General features: G+C 48.5%; 1 long non-coding RNA gene across 2 annotated transcripts in view; it reads right to left on the bottom strand.

Moving 5' to 3' along the window:
• Nucleotides 1–17,402, bottom strand: part of LOC139052607 (uncharacterized) — a 270,776-nt gene that overhangs the window by 29,877 nt on the left and 223,497 nt on the right. Inside the window, exon 4 of one of the 2 annotated variants that reach the window (XR_011509984.1) lies at nt 7,974–8,078. The exons of the other annotated variant lie outside the window; for it this stretch is intronic. This is a non-coding gene — a long non-coding RNA (uncharacterized lncRNA). The remainder of the gene's footprint in view (nt 1–7,973; nt 8,079–17,402) is intronic. 2 annotated transcript variants of the gene reach the window in all.

Consider the following 17,402-nt stretch of genomic DNA (forward strand, 5'->3'; position numbering starts at 1 on the left):
TACATCTCTCTGGGTACATTTTGTTCTGGAGGCAGGGGTGGGGAAAGGATCCTGCCTGTATTTGTCTGTATATTGTTTGTTCGGCTCTGGTCAAGGAGTGGTGGGGGTGCGGGAATGTCTTCCTGCCGTCCGTGTAATATCTGACTATATCTCTGTAATTTGTGATGGGTTGCCATCCCCTTGCCTCCTCCTCGTTGGCCCGGGAGTTTAGCGCTCGGGCCTGTTGATGAGCATATTCATTGCCGTCAACTAAGGAGTGAGCCGGGACCCAAACTAATTCGATTGCTTGTTTAGGAGGCGTAGCTTTACCAAGAATTTTTAGTGCCCCAAGGGACACCCAGCCAGATCTGTAGTTCTTGTATGCAGCTTGTCAGTCCGTGACGATCTTGGTGACGTTTGGTTGCAGGAGTGCGAGAGCTATCGCTGCTTCTTCTGCTTCCTCCGAAGACGGAGTGTAGATTGATGCGCAGGTGACCAGCTTTTCTAGGCCGGTGACCACGACTGTTGCCCTCGTTTAGCGTTTCGATAGAGAGGCGTCTGTATATAAAACAGTGTCGTCTTCCTCCATGGTCCTGGAGATGGCTCTTGCGCGGGCGTCGCGTCGTCCGGCATGCCTTGTGGGGTTCATGTTGCGTGGTAGTGGTTTGCATTCCAACTTCTCACTCAACTTTTCGGGTAATTGGTCGTGGCGGGTGTAGTGCGATTCTTGCCATCCTAGCTTGCGGAGGACGCTTCTGCCCGCCTTGGTCTGGCTAAGGCGTACCCTTTGATTGGATAGGTGGGCTTCTACGAGCTCGGCTACTGTGTTGTGGACTCCCATTTGAAGTAATTTTGTCGTGGATGAATTTATGGGAATACCCAGGGACTGCTTCGTGGCTTTCCTGATTATTGCGTCAAGTAGTAAGACGTCCTTCTTGAGGAGCTGCAGATACGGCGCCGCGTAGACGATTCGTGATATAACAAAGGCCTCAACGAGGCGCAAGGTGTCCGATTCCTTCAGACCCCTTCGCCTGTTGGCCACTCGTCTGATCATGTTCAAGATTTGGTCTGACGTGAGCTTCATTTTTCTAATCATGGCTGTTGCCTTGCCGTCTGCCTGGATCAGGAGGCCCAGGATCCTGAGTTGTGGTACCGGGAGGATCCGGTTCCCTTCCAAAGTGATTTCTATATTTTCTGCTTGTGTACGTGATGCACGTGGTCTGACAATGGTCAGCTCCGATTTTTGAGGCGAACAGCAAAGGCCACATGTCTTCACATAGGTGTTGATCGTGTCAGCCGGTTTTGGAGCGTGTTTTCTATCCAGCCATCCGACCCCGCCCTCGCAGTCCAGAGGGTGATGTCGTCGGCATATAATGCGTGGCCCAGACCATCTATTGATCCGAGAAGCTTGGGCAACGGCAGGAGAGCCATGTTAAATAAGAGGGGGGAAAGGACCGAACCTTGAGGCGTTCCTCGATCCCCCAGGTAGATCGGTTGGGATGTCTCCTCTCCTATACTGATCCTTGCCGTTCGGTTACAAAGAAAATCTCGGATGTAGTTGTAAGTTTTCACTCCACAACCCGTGTTGCGCAGGTTGCAGAGGACACTTTCATGTGTGACGTTATCAAAGTCCCCTGTGAGGTCTAGCGCTAGTATCGCTCGCGGCGCCTGCTTCGTTGCTCGCTTAATTACCAGTTCATTGAGTTGTACGAGAACATCCTGGGTGCCCAGGTGTTGCCTAAAGCCATACATTGTCTCTGGCATCTGATCGGTGGCATCAAGATGTCGCTGCAACCTCTTAAGTACCCTACGTTCCATGACCTTCCCCACGCAGGACGTGAGGGATATCGGTCGCGTGTTGTCGATGTGAGGTGTCTTCCCAGGCTTGGGTATGAAGCGGACTTCTGCCTCTTTGCATTCGTGTGGAAGATTGCCAGACTCCCAGACCCGGTTCATATACTCGAGCTGCTGTCTGCGGGCTTTGTGCTCGAGGTTGTTAAGTAACTTGTAGGTAATGGAATCGGGTCCCGGCGCGCTGCCCCTGTTGCTCTCGGAGATTGCCGAGATCAACTCGGTGTGAGTGAATGGCTTATATAACGCTTCATTGGTAGGTCCTGCGTAGTCGGGAGGTGCGATATCACCCTTCTCCGATTTCAGGTACTTGGCCTTCAGGTCGTTGATGAGTTTGTCGGCACCCCCAGTATAGTTGTTGAGGGTGCGTGTGAGGCTTCGATTAGTGGCGCTCTTGCTGCCGAGAGGATCGATCAGGTGACGAAGGAGGCACCACGTCTTCCTGGTAGAAAGGGTGCCCTGCCGTCCATCACACACGCTCAGCCAGTTCTCTCTGCACAGCTTGGACGCGTATTCAGCTGCTTGCTTGTTGAGATCATGGATGCGTTTGCGAAGTTTCTTGTTGTGTCGTTGTTTCTTCCAGCGTCTGGTGAGGCTGTGTCGTGCGTCCCAAAGGTGGGCAAGCTTTGCGTCCACACAGGGTGTCTGCAGTGTGGTCGCAATTTTCTGGGTGTATTTGTCTAGCAGCTCGACTTGTTCCTTAGCCCATTCCCCATACGATTTGGTGCTGTTCGTGTCCTCGTCTTGATCGGCTGCTTGCGTTTTTCGAAGTTTGTCCCAGTCAGTTATCTTTGTTGTTCCCATTCGGGCCTTGAAGGCGGGCCCCCTGATCGTAATACTGAGGATATCGTGGTCCGACCCCAGGTTCGCGCCTGTGTTCTGCCACGACACGTCCAAGGTTCCACTCAGCAGGGTAAGGTCTGGAGTGGTGTCCCGGGTTGTACTTGTGCCCATGCGGGTGGGAGTGTCTGGTTCGTTGAGTAGGGCTAATGTGTGCTGATCCATGAGGTTCGCCAGCACCCTGCCTCTCTTGGAGCAAAATTTGTAACCCCATATTGTGTGAGGTGCATTGAAATCTCCGAATATCAATAGGGGTCGGCTGCCCGCCTCTCTCTTGCTGTCTAGTAATGTGCCCTCTATGTCGAGGTTCTTCTTGGAGGGCCGACAGTATGCGTTGAGTATAAAGATGTTGTTTTTGCTTCCTATGCCTCTGCTGTGAATTTGCAAGAGAACGTGTTCACACCCTCTCTGAATGGTAATGTGCTGCGTTGCAGCTATGTTGCTTCAGACTAGTATGGCTGTGCTTTTCTCACTGGGATCGGTGTATGTGACGTACCCCGCGAGTTTTGGTCGCGAGTTCGTTTCCTGAAGTGCAAGGATATCCGGTTTTTGTTCCGCATTATCTATATATTGCTGTAATTCGCCTATTTTGTCTTTAATTCCTCGGCAGTTCCATTGGGCTAAGATCGTTGTATCTTCCTTCCCATTTTTACGCCTGGCCGCCATCTTGGCTCAGGTTGGTAGTCGTGAGACTACTCACCATGCACGGTTTCCCATACGGGGCTACCTTTTTAGCTTTTTGAGTGGTTAGTATAAGCTGGTTGACATTAGCTTCTAGCGCGTCGAACTTGGCCATCTTGGAAGTTATCAGGCCGATTTGGCTGGCAAGCTGTGTGACCATCTCGGTGAGGGCTTCAATGGGCTTGGCCCACGCCGGTTCCTCAGACGGACTCGATTCAATTTTCTCTGCCTCCATTGCTGTTACCGGGGGCTCCGGTTGAGCGTCCCTCTTGGCAATTTTGCGTTTTGTGACATCCTCGCTGTTTTTCCATTTTTCTAATGCCTCCATGCGTGCAAGAAGCGCGCTGATTTGCTCATTTTGCTTAACTACAAGCGCTTTGAGTTGCATGCATTCCTCACAATCTTTCTTGGGAGTCTGGGGAATGGGAGGGAAATCTTTGTTGCTAAGAGCGATAGGAGATCTAACTGCCCAGCCCACCTGTTTAGCGGCGTTCCTCGACGGTGTCTGGCTCCGGGTCTTCGACCTTGAGCGTGACTCCCGGCGGCGCCCGCTGCAGCTGCTGCCGGCCACGTCACCCGGCGACGACGCTCTCAAGCCCGGCTTTGAGGCGCAGCTGCTGCTCCGCCCTCGTCCGCCTTCAGAGGAAAGAGAGTGATTCCGGTACCCTGACCTAGCTGCTCCCTCCCGACGTGGCGGTTTGGAGGATTCTGCAGGCGTGTAGTTGGTATCTTTCCGCTCCCACCGGCGTTTCCGTACCACGTACGGGATCTTGAAGCGAGCTCTGCACACCTTGTCTGCGGTCAAATGTTCTCCTCCACAGAGGTCACACTTGGGGGTACACTTGTGCTGTTCATCGGGATTTCGAGCACCACATCCCCGGCAGATCCGGTCTGTTGGATGAGGGCAAACATCCATGCGGTGGCCCAGGCGACCGCACTGATAGCAGATATCTATCTGTTTTCTGTATAACGAGCATTTGGCGAGCAGGCCCCCGTAACGAACGTAGTTCGGCACTTTGCGTCCATTGAAGGCGATCACCACAGACGTCGTGTTAGCGATGCGGTTGGCCTCTACAGCAGTGGGATTATATTCGTTGACGATGTTCTCATTGATTTCTTGAACCGTGTCTCCGACGGGGACGCCTCGTATGACTCCCTTGGTCATGCCATGGGGGGCCGATTCGTAGTTGCTGACCTCGTGCTCATTTCCTTGGACGACAATCTTGGTGACTGCAACATACCGGTTAGCATTTTCTCTTTTTGAAGTACTGATGACAACGATGTTTTGCTGGTAATTTGGGCATATCACGTCCCGGATCCATTCTTCTTTGGTGACTCCCGCCGCAGCGTAAATGGCCCGGTCAACTTCCATATGGCCGACCTTGCTGATATTCAGACCACCGCGTGGTCTCACCACGATCTTGGCATCGTCTCGGGGCAGTGCAGGCATGCGCGCTCTCTTGATTAACGTATCTTTGGCGTTCTCATGTCTACGACCGGCACCGGAGGGTTTTGATTGAAGTGCATTGGGTAGACCTAGGTCTCGCTGACGTGGTCGGGACTTGCGTTCACCGGCGATGCGCCAGCCCAGGGTCCTGGTTACTTCTTCGGGGTGAATATCCTCCCCCTCTATTTCAACACTCATGGGAGTGGCCATGATGCAGGTAGAGTTCGGAATAATGTGCGTTCCAGCAGCGACCGCCCGTCGGCCGCGGCGGCTAGGCCAAGCGGTCGGCGGAGCAAGCCTAGGCTTAGCGACGACTCGCCTTGGGTGGGCACACAATCGTCCTTAAAGTCCCAAAAAATGGTCCCCTACCTTAAAGGCAGGTATCCTCGTGGTCCTGATGACGACACGGAACACGTGGTGCAAGAATTCTTGTAGCACAAGGTGATGATCCGGCACAGTCATCGAAAAACTGCGAAGCCGATGCGAAGCGCGTCCCAGCGGTTATGCGCCTTCTTCTTCCTCCTGGACATGATCTGTCCTAACTATCAACAGAATATCGTCGTGGTCAGTACCCCCAAGGAGGAGAACACAACCAAATATGTTAGGATCAAGAATATTTTGGTGGCGGGTCGTCTGCCTGAGGCAGTGGCATACCGCATGACACCACATGCTACGTGCAAAGCTGTAATATGATACGTTGCCAGTTGTGATGGGCCAGAGGTGTTGCAGCGCAAGATTGTTAATGCAAGAAACTTCCTGGCGCTGGCAGCGAAGAGAATCAAGGTGACCGGCACCGTCATAATTGCTTTTGACGGATACCGGGTACCCAACTACGTCAGGAATGACAATGCATTGGTCAGATGCACTTTATGTCGTAAGCAGACCGACATGTGCTATGTTTGCGGGAAGCTCGGCCAACGTGCCGACGTATTTCTGACGCCCAGCGAAGCCGTATGCAGAGGATGGGGAGCCTCGAACCCTGACGAGCAGCATAAGTGCATGCCTAAATGCAAGTTGTGTGGCGAGAGTCATCTCACGGCAGGGAAGAAGTGCAGACAACGCTTGAAAATCCCGTACGTTGTTCTAATTCGTCGAAGAGAATGAGCCAGAGCCGAAAGGAGTCGGATGAGAAGCCTTAACCTGGATTAACGCGGTGCCGAGCTCCAGTTGCCGGAGCTTGACCAGCATTGGCCCGAGCAAACAGCCCTCGAGGGAGGTCGCCATTGCTCCAGATCGCGGTCTAGTGGTCGCCGCCGTTCCAGGAGTTTATCGCAGAGCCGTTCCCGTGGTCAATCCAGGAGACGATTTGCTTCCTTTGTTCGCTTCGAGCCCAGAAGCCGATCCAGGTCAAGATCAAGAGTCAGGGGACATCAGCAGCAGCAACAGGTCGTCCACAAGGAGGGCCGCCACACTTGGGCAGATCGGGTGCGTGGAAGACCATCAGAGGTGATGTCCAGGTCGCTGCCAGATCATGATGATAGTTTTGAAAAAAAAATCACAAGATTGGAGCACGAAAAGGCGGCCGTGGGAGAGAACATTAATAGGCTAATGGCTGAGATAGCAGAGAGTAAGGACGCTAGTCCCAATGGCCGATGCTAGGGACAGGTCACAACCACCGAAGAAATGGGCAATAGCTTGTGATCAGGAGAACGTGTCACGTAAATCTAAATCAGAGGTGCGCGAGCTGTTAGCCACTCTCAGAGAAAGTATGAAACAGTTAGGTGATAGGATCACTGAGATGCAAAGCGAGATGATGACGTTAGAAGCAAAGACCAACCAGTGGTTGGCCAAAATGGAATCCTTTCCCGAGTTTGTTGTGGGCCTTGCAGTAGACCACCGAACCCACCGATACGCCTTTCGGACCCAGCAGCTAGCAATGTAGCCCCAATTCTAGCCCCACCTAGGGTCTGTGTCCAGCTCGTAAGAGATGGATCCACCCAATGATACATTTCTGATGTGGCAGTGGAACTGTAGGGGCTTCTCTAGGAAGAAGGCTCCCCTACAGCAATATTCACACAGTTTAAAAAGATGCCCCAGGTTATCTTATTACAGGAAACCCTCTCGCCTGGCATATCGGTGACTGGGTTTTGCTCGGTAACCGTGCAGTCGGGGCGAGGGGGGTATTTACTCTTGATAGTAAGAAACTCACTCATGTGACACATGATCTGAAATTGGCTGGTTGCAATATTGAGTATGTCATGGTAGAGATCATACCTGGTCGGGTGAACCGATGCATCATATAGGTTCTTAACAATACAGTAGTCGCCACGAAAAAAGCCAAAGATTTAGGACTATGCTCTGCAAAGCTGTAGACCTGGCACACTCAAGACATCTTATTGTCACAGGGGACTTTAATGCCCCGCTTTGTGTCTGAGGTTTTAAATATGATACCAATAAGGGTAAGCATCTCTGGCAGAATGCCATGGATCTGGACCTGACGCTTATCACTGACCCTAAACTTCCAACCCGAATCGGGGCGTCCGCGTGTAGAGACTCTACCCCAGATCTCATCTTTGTCAAGAACGTGAGTGAGGAGAAATGGAATAACTTGGCTGAGAACCTTGCTAGTGATGACTATATTTGTGAGGCCCAGTTTGCTGTCGTGAGTACAAAACAACGTGTATTCTCGTGCACGGACTTGGATAAATTCCGCAAGCTTCGGGAGGAAAGGCCTCCCTCAGATTCCTGACCTACCATAGAGCGATGGTTGGTTCACGTTCAAGAGAATGTTCGGTGTGCAACCTCTAAGGTATGCATCAACCTTTCTGTTGAGAAAATGGACAACAGGCTAGCCCATCTGTTAGAAGCCAAACAGTCCATTCTCAACAGATGGAAGTCTCAGCGACTTAATCTTAGGCTACTCAAAAATATATCTGAGATTAACGAACACATGGAGGAGCATTGTGTAAACCTCTCTAAACAGGAGTGGGACCAGGTTTTCAATTCAATAGACGGCCAAATGCGCAATGTTTGAACTTTGAGCTTGCTTAAGCATCGCCTTAACGAGAGCAATACTAAGTCTAATCAGATGCATATCGTTGGTTGAACCATATCTGAAGCCGCACGAATGACCTCTGTGGATTAATTAATCCGCACGCTTGCTGACAAACATTTCCCAGTCGGCTCAGAACGGTCTCCTGTACATCTCAATTACTAGGGCCAGGCGAATTCCTACCTGGATGCAGGATTTGGTGTTGACAAGGTTCGTAGGTTTCTATGTGGACTCAATGGTAGATCCGCACCAGGACCGGATGGCATCTCCAACAAGGCTTTGCGAAATCTGGACGCCAAAGCAATCGCATACGTATTAGAGGAAATAAATGAAATTTGGGGGAATGGAACGGTCCCATTACCTCGGAAGACTGCTTGCGCAGTACTCATCCCTAAACCTGGCAACCGTGCTGGCCTGTTGCTAACATGCTAACGTGCGGGCCAGCCAGCACTAACGTACTCGCTGGCCCGGGAGACTCGAGCATGAATGGTGAACCGTTAGCCACAACGATGCGGAAAATTTAGCAGTGTGGGCAATCATTATATCACACACTCTGACTCTCCTGCCTAAACTGTGTTATATATGTGATATTTGTGTTTTCGTTACAATACAGCCCTTGTCCGTGTCCATTGTACCTTATACTGTTTGATGCTTGGGCCAGCAGCCATCCCTATCATATTGTTATGGTTAATGTTAAACCGGTTTTATTTAAGGGACGAGATTCATGGGGAAGTCAAGAAGGCGTCCTGAGGCTGCACCAACTAACGTCTTCTTTCTCTTCTGCTCGCCCGGCTCATGCCGTAGCAATCCCCTGTTGCCAGACGAAGCCCACTGGGCAAGTCCAAATCATTTGGAAAGCGTAGGGTGAAACCGCTTAAGACAGGCAACATGTACTAGCATGAGCCGGGCGAGCAGAAGAGAAAGAAGACGTTAGCTGGTGCAGCCTCGGGACGCCATCTTGACTTCACCATGAATCTCGTCCCTTAAATAAAACCGGTTTAACATTAACCGTAACAGTTTTTGGTGGAGGTGCCGGGTATCTGCCAATACCCTGATTGCAAATCGAGTGATGAAAAGTAGGCAGCGGAATGTAAAAAATCGATGACATCAACAATTATAGGAAGTGGATACACATCTTTTTTGATGACCGCATTCTGTTTACTGCGATCAACGCAAAACCGTCACGATCCATCCTTCTTCTTTACTAAGATCACTGGTGCTGCCTACACACTAGAGGACTCTTGAGCAACACTTTTCCGCAGCATGTCTTTCACTTGTTGAGTAATAACTGTCATCTCTGTTGAAGAGACGCGGTAAGGCTTTTGCCGAATGGGGCGCGCAGATCCGGTGTCAATTCTGTGGCAGGCACGAGAACGCGGAAGTAATGCCTGCTTGTCGCCCTGTGTGAAATGGAATACAGAAAGATGTGCTCGCAAAACTTATGCGAGAGCGTGGTGCTCATGTGAGGGCAGTGCCTTGTTGATCATCCATAGGATCTGCTCTTCAGAAGTGCTTTGGTGAGGGTCGCTAGTGTGAGACTGCTCCTCCTCGTTTAGAACTGTAATGAAGCTGCAAATAATCTCGTCAAATTCAGCGAGCTTCATATCACGCGGAAGAACAGCAGGGACGCAAGAACAATTGAAAGCCCCTAAATTTGAGGCGCCATTCACTACCCTCACGACAGAGCGTGGTACAAGTACATCTTTCTTTGCGCAGCTCGACATAAGTGGCTGGACTTGCGCGTCAAGCGATGAAAGGTCGGCAGCAGTGAAGTTGACAGGGATACGTGACAGCGACCAAGGCGGTAGCAGTAAATATTTCAAAACAACACAATAGTTTTTCACTGGTAAGGATGTGTCGGCAAGGGAGCGAGAAGCGCGCTATTCAATGTAATTTCGCCTGTGCAAACAATTACCCGATGCACCAAAATCCTCAAGCAAGTCAATCCCGAGAATTTCATCATCAGTGCACCACGGTAGTACGAGAAATTCTGTTTTAAGATCTCCTCCGAACAAAACACTAGCAACACAAATATCAAGGGGAACTAGGCACTCTTCACTGACACCACGAAACGTCACATCGCCATTTTACGGGAACATAACTTTCCGACCCCGCCTCTCTTTGAAAGTCACACTCATGACGGAAATGGTAGCACTAGTATCCACTAATGTTGTTGCAGGTATGCTATCAATTAACACACGCACTTTGTTCTTCACCATCATAACAGGCAGAGGACTATTTCTCAGAGACGCAGACTGTCCGGCGACCTTACCTCCATCGGCCGCGCCGGCTTGTTTTCCGACGGTGGTGGTGACGTAGCACGCCGCCGTGGTGACGCTGAATGGCGTTGGCGACTGGTTGGGGCCGTCAGACTGCGGTCTGAAGCTGGCGAGCCACTCCTACTATATTGACGGAAGGTATCCGGGGTGGCGTGCCTGTGGTGTTTGCAGTATCATGGTCTGTCGGCCAACGGTCGTCATAACTGTCACGTTCAAAATTAGGCCAAGTTTGTGGTGGGTCATATGTTGTTGTCGGTCGGCGCCGGTGACAAAAACGAGCAATGTGTCATGAGGCGCCACAGCTGTAACACACAGGCGTGCGCGACCGACGTTGTAAGCCTCGGGGTCAATCCTGGCACGCTGCGAATAATAAACGCGATCTTCCGAATTCCGATTCCTCGTGGTAGCTCGACGAGTTCGTTGATCGTGCGTCATGTCGCCGGGAAAAGTACGTCAGTGCTGTCGCAGCTGATCGACTCGGCACTCTGCAACGCCTGGCATGGCAGACAATGCGGACACAACAGATGAACGTTCTTGAGGTTGGTTGGAAGCGCGGCCAAGCTGTTCGACATCCACCCCTTTGGTGTGTCGTTCAAGTTCTTCGCGGACAATTTCCCTTAGAGTCGCCGCAAGGTGAAATTGAAAACTGAAGTTGTCATTTTCGTCAACGCTTGCCACCGTTGTGACATTTGCTAACCTGCCGAACATTGGCGTGATACGGCGCAGCTTCAAGGCCTCAAATGTGCGGCAATGCTTGATGAGGTCGACGAATGAGGCGAGACTCTCCTTTCCGTATAAACAATTGTACACATCCTCGGCTATGCCTTTGAGAATGTGCCCAACCTTGTCCTTTCGGACATTCGAGGATTGACCGTTCTGCAAAGTTTCAGGATTGCCGCTATGTACGTAGGACTGGTCTCACCTGGGACTTGAGCGTGCTGAAGCAATGTCTGCTCCGTCTGCTTGCTTTTCCTGGTGGAATCGCCGAAGCACTCTGCGAGGTGAGTAACGAAGCTGTTCCACATTGTGCAGGTATCTTCATGGTTCTCGAAACACACTAGTGCAGTGTCTGTGAGGAATAGAACCACATTGTCGAGCTGAGCCGTAGAATTCCAGCCGTTGTACTTGCTCACACGCTTGTAGTGGGTTAGCCATTCGTCCATGTCCTCGACGAATTTTCCTGAGAAAGGGCGAGGCTCCATTTGATGCATCCAGGCGCCGATTGTTCTCACTGGAGCAGCCACAGAAGGCTGTTGGTCACCGCTCTGAGACATGGGCATCTCAAGTGGTGTTGGAGGCAGACGAGCGAGGCGTCGGCTCCACCGTGGCACTTGCTGCAGCAGCTCCGTCGTGTTGGTCGAAGTACCCCGCACCTCAACCACAAAATTGTTACGGTTAATGTTAAAGCGGTTTTATTTAAGGGACGAGATTCATGGTAAAGTCAAGATGGCGTGCCGAGCCTGCACCAGCTAACGTCTTTTTTCTCTTCTGCTCGCCCGGCTCATGCCGTAGCAATATATATCGGCAAGACTGCGAGGATGCGGCCACACTAACCATCGAGCCAAACTCAAGTGTATAAGAGGAGGCAATAGATATCGAGTGGTCAAAGGAGATAGGTAAACATACCGGAGTGTGAGGCGCCTACTTAATGGTGCGGGTCTACAGTGAGATTGCTGAAGAATGGAACGAATGCTTTCTGGCTCACAGTGACACGAAAGAGGGGCTTTAAGCTAAAGAACACGTTCTACCACTAAAGATCATCCTGCAGCAAAGAAGTTCTAGCATGAAAGTAAACGCTTCGGGGACTAACGTCACGATTATCCGACCGTGTGAAACTACTAAGGCATTCTGATAGCACAAGTTAACACCTCTGTCCCACGAGGCACGTGGCAATTTAGACGCATATCTTCAGTGTTTGGACTGCGTCACAATGTGTTTGCGTTCGCCACGTTCCGAATAGGTGCTTTCCCCAGACTGTGCCTTGAGAAAGAGGCCCTTACTTTAATTGGACGATGGGATTCAAGTGGTATTCTGTATTCTAACGCGGCTAAAGGGACAATGTTGCAGCTGTTCTCCTTCACCGGTGAAGCTTATCGTGAAAAACTCAGCAAGACCAGACCACAAGAAAAAGAAACTTGATTGCAATATGGAGCTAGACACTGGCTACCTTGACCAATGAGCAGAAATCGCAAGAGTGAAGATTCCACTTGACGCCCTATGAAATGCGAACACTCCAGAACAATTCACAAACATATGTACACCAGTGCTGCGGATGTTTCTTAAAATGAGAGCTGGTAAGTCCTTAGACACTCTATCAAAGCACGCTGATTGCTTTCTCGAAGCACAAAACATATCGTGAGAAAAGAAAAACGTGGCAAGAAAATTCGTCGGATCCTGGCTGACAGAGAAATATTTAAAGAAGGTAACGATGTCCCGCGACTGCTGTTTTATTTTTGATAAAGCAGGCTATCGAACGTTAGATCGCTCGTCTCGCAATAGAGAAAATGCTGGTCGATTTAGAGGATGCGCAGCAAGGGTGCACAAGGTGCCGGCATACTTAAGAGGACAGGCACAGATGAAGCATCCTCCATTCTTACAAAAGGCAAAACTGTGGAAAACCAAAGATAAGAGAGCCGATACATTGTACTTCGAGATAGTGAGACGATTGCATTCGTCAACACGACATGCGCATGAACGACGACGACCTACAAGGACAGGAAGATCTATGTCGCAACAAATTTTCTTGAAAGCCGCGCATTAACTATACTGTGAAAAAAAGCTTGCAAAACCGCCGTTGTGCGGCAAGTTTGGGTTTAGTCGTGAAAAATGACTGGAACCGCAAGCTCAGTGTTTTTGTCGGACCTCACTATTCATTCCTTACCCGAGGCTACCGTGTATACGGACATGCAATTCTTCAAAGGTATCGTACGAGTTAAATGCATGCAGGATGCTGTGTATGGCCTAGGAAACATTGAAAGAGTCAGGGCTTTAGAAGACTTGCTTACGTCCGCAGCGAAATTACACGCTGTTGGCAAGAAAGATATTGATCTTTCGGACTCGGCTAAGTGTGGCTTAATACGAAGAGAAGACCAAGCCTTCTAATAAATGTGCAAAGACACAGCGCTTGTGTCTCGCCCTTGGTACTCTCTGGTTGCATGTGTTTGCGCTGTTACAATTTTGAAGTTAATAAATGTCTGCTATGGTCATTTGGCTTGCCGAAGGAGTTCAACAAAACGCAGGCGAAGAAACTAATACGCTTTATATGTTGTGTTGAATAATAAAGTTAATTGGTTTGTTTTTACTTGGCTCGCCTTGCTTGTCGCCGCCCATTCCACAAGTTGCCATTTACTTATGCAATGCGTCTGCTATACGCAGAGCTTTTGTAACCATGAACCTATGATGCGCTGTGAAAGTAGAAATATTCTGAACTGCCAAGCATGCGTAAGAAAATCATAATAATAATAATAATAATAATAATAATAATAATAATAATAATAATAATAATAATAATAATAATAATAATAATAATAATAATAATAATAATAATAATAATAATAATAATAACAATAATAATAATAATAATAATAATAATAATAATAATAATAATAATAATAAATATTAATTAATACAAATGAAAAGAAATTAGGGCAAAAAATTATTTCCGACACCAGGAATTGAACCGGGCCCCGTAGGGGAGAGCCTCGTATCGCAAACGCTAGACCATGTGGAAGTCAATCTCTGCCAATAGGGCAACAGCACCTTAGAAAACGGTGCGGCGCATGCACAGAGAGCAGTGAGCGTGATATCAAGTACAAAAGAAATTATCATCTGTGGTAACCAGCTGCGATAATTCTTTGTCGTCATTTGCGAAGGGGAGCAAACAAGGGTTTCCAAAAGGACACATAGGTGGCATTGCTGAACGCCTTCTTCTGTCAAAAAGATACACTATGTTACTAGAGCCACCTCAGTGACAAGGCCGCTGGAATACATGCCCTCTACTAGGGACCCTACTCGTGCGGCCATCAAGAGAACAGCGACACCCGCTCATATTACGATATTAGAATTGAAAGAAGTCACGACTGACTACAGCGCCACTTCCAGCGATAGCTGCTTGGGGCGCACTGCTCCACTTCCACTGACAGTGATACAGACCTAAGCAGCAGCTTTCTGATAACCTAGCTATCGTCTGCTTGGGTACAATTGAATATGCATTGGGCCCTAAATGGCGAGATAACTGTATCCTTAAAGATGCCTGCGTACTTCAAGAAAGTCGTAAAATTCCTAAACGGACCCGTAAAGCACTCGATCTCACCCATCTCCCGCCTGAAACAACTCCCACTAATTTGAAGAGCTGGCCAGTAACGCTTGCCCGTAAAATAAAGTTGAAGATCTCAACAGAGCTTCTTCTGACCTTGATGCCGTAACTAATTCGCGTAACCAATGGCTGAGCCAAATAAACGCGTGTCACGCGTTTATTTGGCTCAGCCATTGTGTGTGTGTGTATTGTGTGTCACGGATTACTTTGACTTTATCATTATTTCATAGATGATCTGCAGAGCGATTAGGGCGCTAATACCGGGCGATGACACACATAAATATTGCTGCATCAAGACATCAAGACCATGGTTTTTGTAAAAAACATATTATTTAAAAACGTAACAGCATAACTCACGATTATTGTCGATAGTAATGCGATTAAGATTCACGCGTTTAGTAACATAACATATTTCTGAATACATGTTTGTTTATCATCTCTAGTTTTGATTCTGGGACTTCCATTGGTTTCGCTATATGTGACGTTACCCGGTATCATCCTATGGTGTCTGGCATTCACTTGCCATGACGACGCTTGAGCATGGCGGCTTGATGACGACTGCATGAGGCCGATGCACTAACAACAACGGAATGAGAGAAAAAATGACGTTAATCGAATGACAAAGGTTGTATAAAGACAAAGCTCTAATGACAATGGTCCGCCGTGGTTGCTTAGTGGCTATGGTGTTGGTCGGCTAAGCACGAGGCCGCGGGATCGAATCCCGGCCATGGCGGCCGCATTTCGATGAGAGTGAAATGCGAAAACACCCGTGTGCATTGATTCAGGTCCGCGTTAAGGAACCACAGCTGGTGGAAATTTCCGGAGTTTCCCGCTACGGCGGGCCTCGTAGTCACATAATGATTCTGGTGCCTAAAAGTGTCATTTTTTTATTTTCTATGGTGACAATCATAAGACCATTCTTAAATAATTACATTCGCATGACGGCGAGAGCATGAAGACTCCAAGAAGAGGACAATTCGATGGTTATATCACCACTATGGAATGGCGAGGATGGCGTGGTAATGATGATATGACAGCGGATGCATGATATCGGCTGTCTGGAGATGACACCGTGGCAACGATGGCATAACAGCAGCGGCATAATCGCGATTGATTGATGACAGCATAATTAGGGTAGAATCAGGAAGACGAATTGACTTCGATGGAACGATGACGGTAGTTTGACGACGGCGCAGGACGAAAATGGCATGGCGTTATTGAAGTAACGACAATGGCAAGATGGCAGCGTGAAGACGACGGCATGAAGACAATGGTGTGACCACGACTGCGTGACAATACGGAATCACCAGAGTTGGATTACGATGTTAGAACTGCCGCGACAATATCACGACCGCGGTATGAAGATGTATGCACCACGGCCGTGTGATGACGACATAATGAGGATGATGACGTGAAAAGGTTTCAGGACAATCGTATGAGTACGAGTGTATGGCGGCAACGGTGCAACAGCAACTATATCACGATGCCTGTATGACGAGGATGGCCTGACGACGATAGGGTGACAACTATGGCATTGTGAGGAACGCTTGACGAAGCAGGAATGAATATGTTGGAATGACCACGACGGTATCACCCACACGAGCATATACCCAGCGGGCGAAGCTATTAGACAACATCGACCACTGGTTTGGCGTAAAAGGCGTGAGACGGCCACAACATGACAAGATTCAGATAACAAAGCTAGAATGACGACGATTGAACTATTATGCCGGAAGACGACCATTTTTTTTTTCATTTCACTTACTATACCCCTCAGGGCCAAGTGAAATACAGAAGGAGAGGGGTAAATACAAAATAATGAAGACGAGAAATACAGTTGGTTACATGAATGCTCGAGTGGCACGTGTATACACAATATTATTAGCTAAAGCTTCACGCAACTGTTCATAATTCGTAAGGCCTATACCTTCAGTAGGGAGATGGTTCCACACACGTGAGGTTCGCGGAAGGGATGACTGTGCGAAACATTTAGTGTTGCATGACAAAATGCAGACTTCATACTGATGATCAATGCGACGGGATACATAAATTGGATGGGGGATGAGGTGACCTCGTAGAGTATGATGATGGTACAACTTGTAGAAGCGGCCAATAAGAAAAAAGTTTATGCGAGACGCCAATGATGAATGGCAAAGATTAGATTTCATGTTAGTTATAGTCACTGTGTGGTTGTAGTTAGTAAGAACAAAAAAAACATATTGTTACTTTGAACCTTCTCATGATCAGTGATTAGGTTTTCATGGGTAGCGTCCCATACCGGAATCGCGTATTAAAGGTTGGATTATATTAAAGCTTTATAACAAAGTTTTTAAATAAGCAAGTACGTTGAAAAAGCTGCGACGTAGGTAGCGAAGCATGCGATCAGCATTTTAATGACGTTCTCAGTATGAAGAGACCAGATGAGGTTAGAAGTGATTTAAACAGCAAGATATTGAAATGAGGAAGCTGGTTCCAATGATATGTTGTCATTGTAGTACGACGGTATGGTGGATGTTTTCTTAGACACACGCATGACTTTGCAGTTGTTAATATTTATCTCCATTAACCATTCATTGCACCAGTTCCCTATAAAGATAAGATCCGACTGAAGTAACTCAATGTATTTAGCATTGGATATTTCTCTAAAAATGACGCAATCAGCGAAGGGATGGATATGGGCGTTGATGAGCGAGGAAAGATCATTAATGTAAAGATAAAGAAGAAACAATAGGGATCCAAGGACGAAAGATTGTGGAACACGTGCACAGAGAGAGAGAGAAAGGAAATGATAAATGAAAGGTAGAGAGGTTAACCAGGACTGAGCCCGGTTGGCTACCCTACACTGGGGAAAGGGAAAGGGGGACGGAAAGTTTAAAAGAAGAGAAAGTCTGCTGAAGATATCCGTCGGTCACTAAGTCCGGATCACAGACGCTCACTCAATTCGGTCGCTTTCAAATATTGCAGCAGCGTTTTTGTGGCCTTTTGTAGCTGCGATATGCGAGGCCATGGTCCGAAGAT

Source organism: Dermacentor albipictus, unplaced genomic scaffold, assembly GCF_038994185.2.
Source record: "Dermacentor albipictus isolate Rhodes 1998 colony unplaced genomic scaffold, USDA_Dalb.pri_finalv2 scaffold_27, whole genome shotgun sequence".
In the NCBI taxonomy this organism is placed as follows: domain Eukaryota; kingdom Metazoa; phylum Arthropoda; class Arachnida; order Ixodida; family Ixodidae; genus Dermacentor; species Dermacentor albipictus.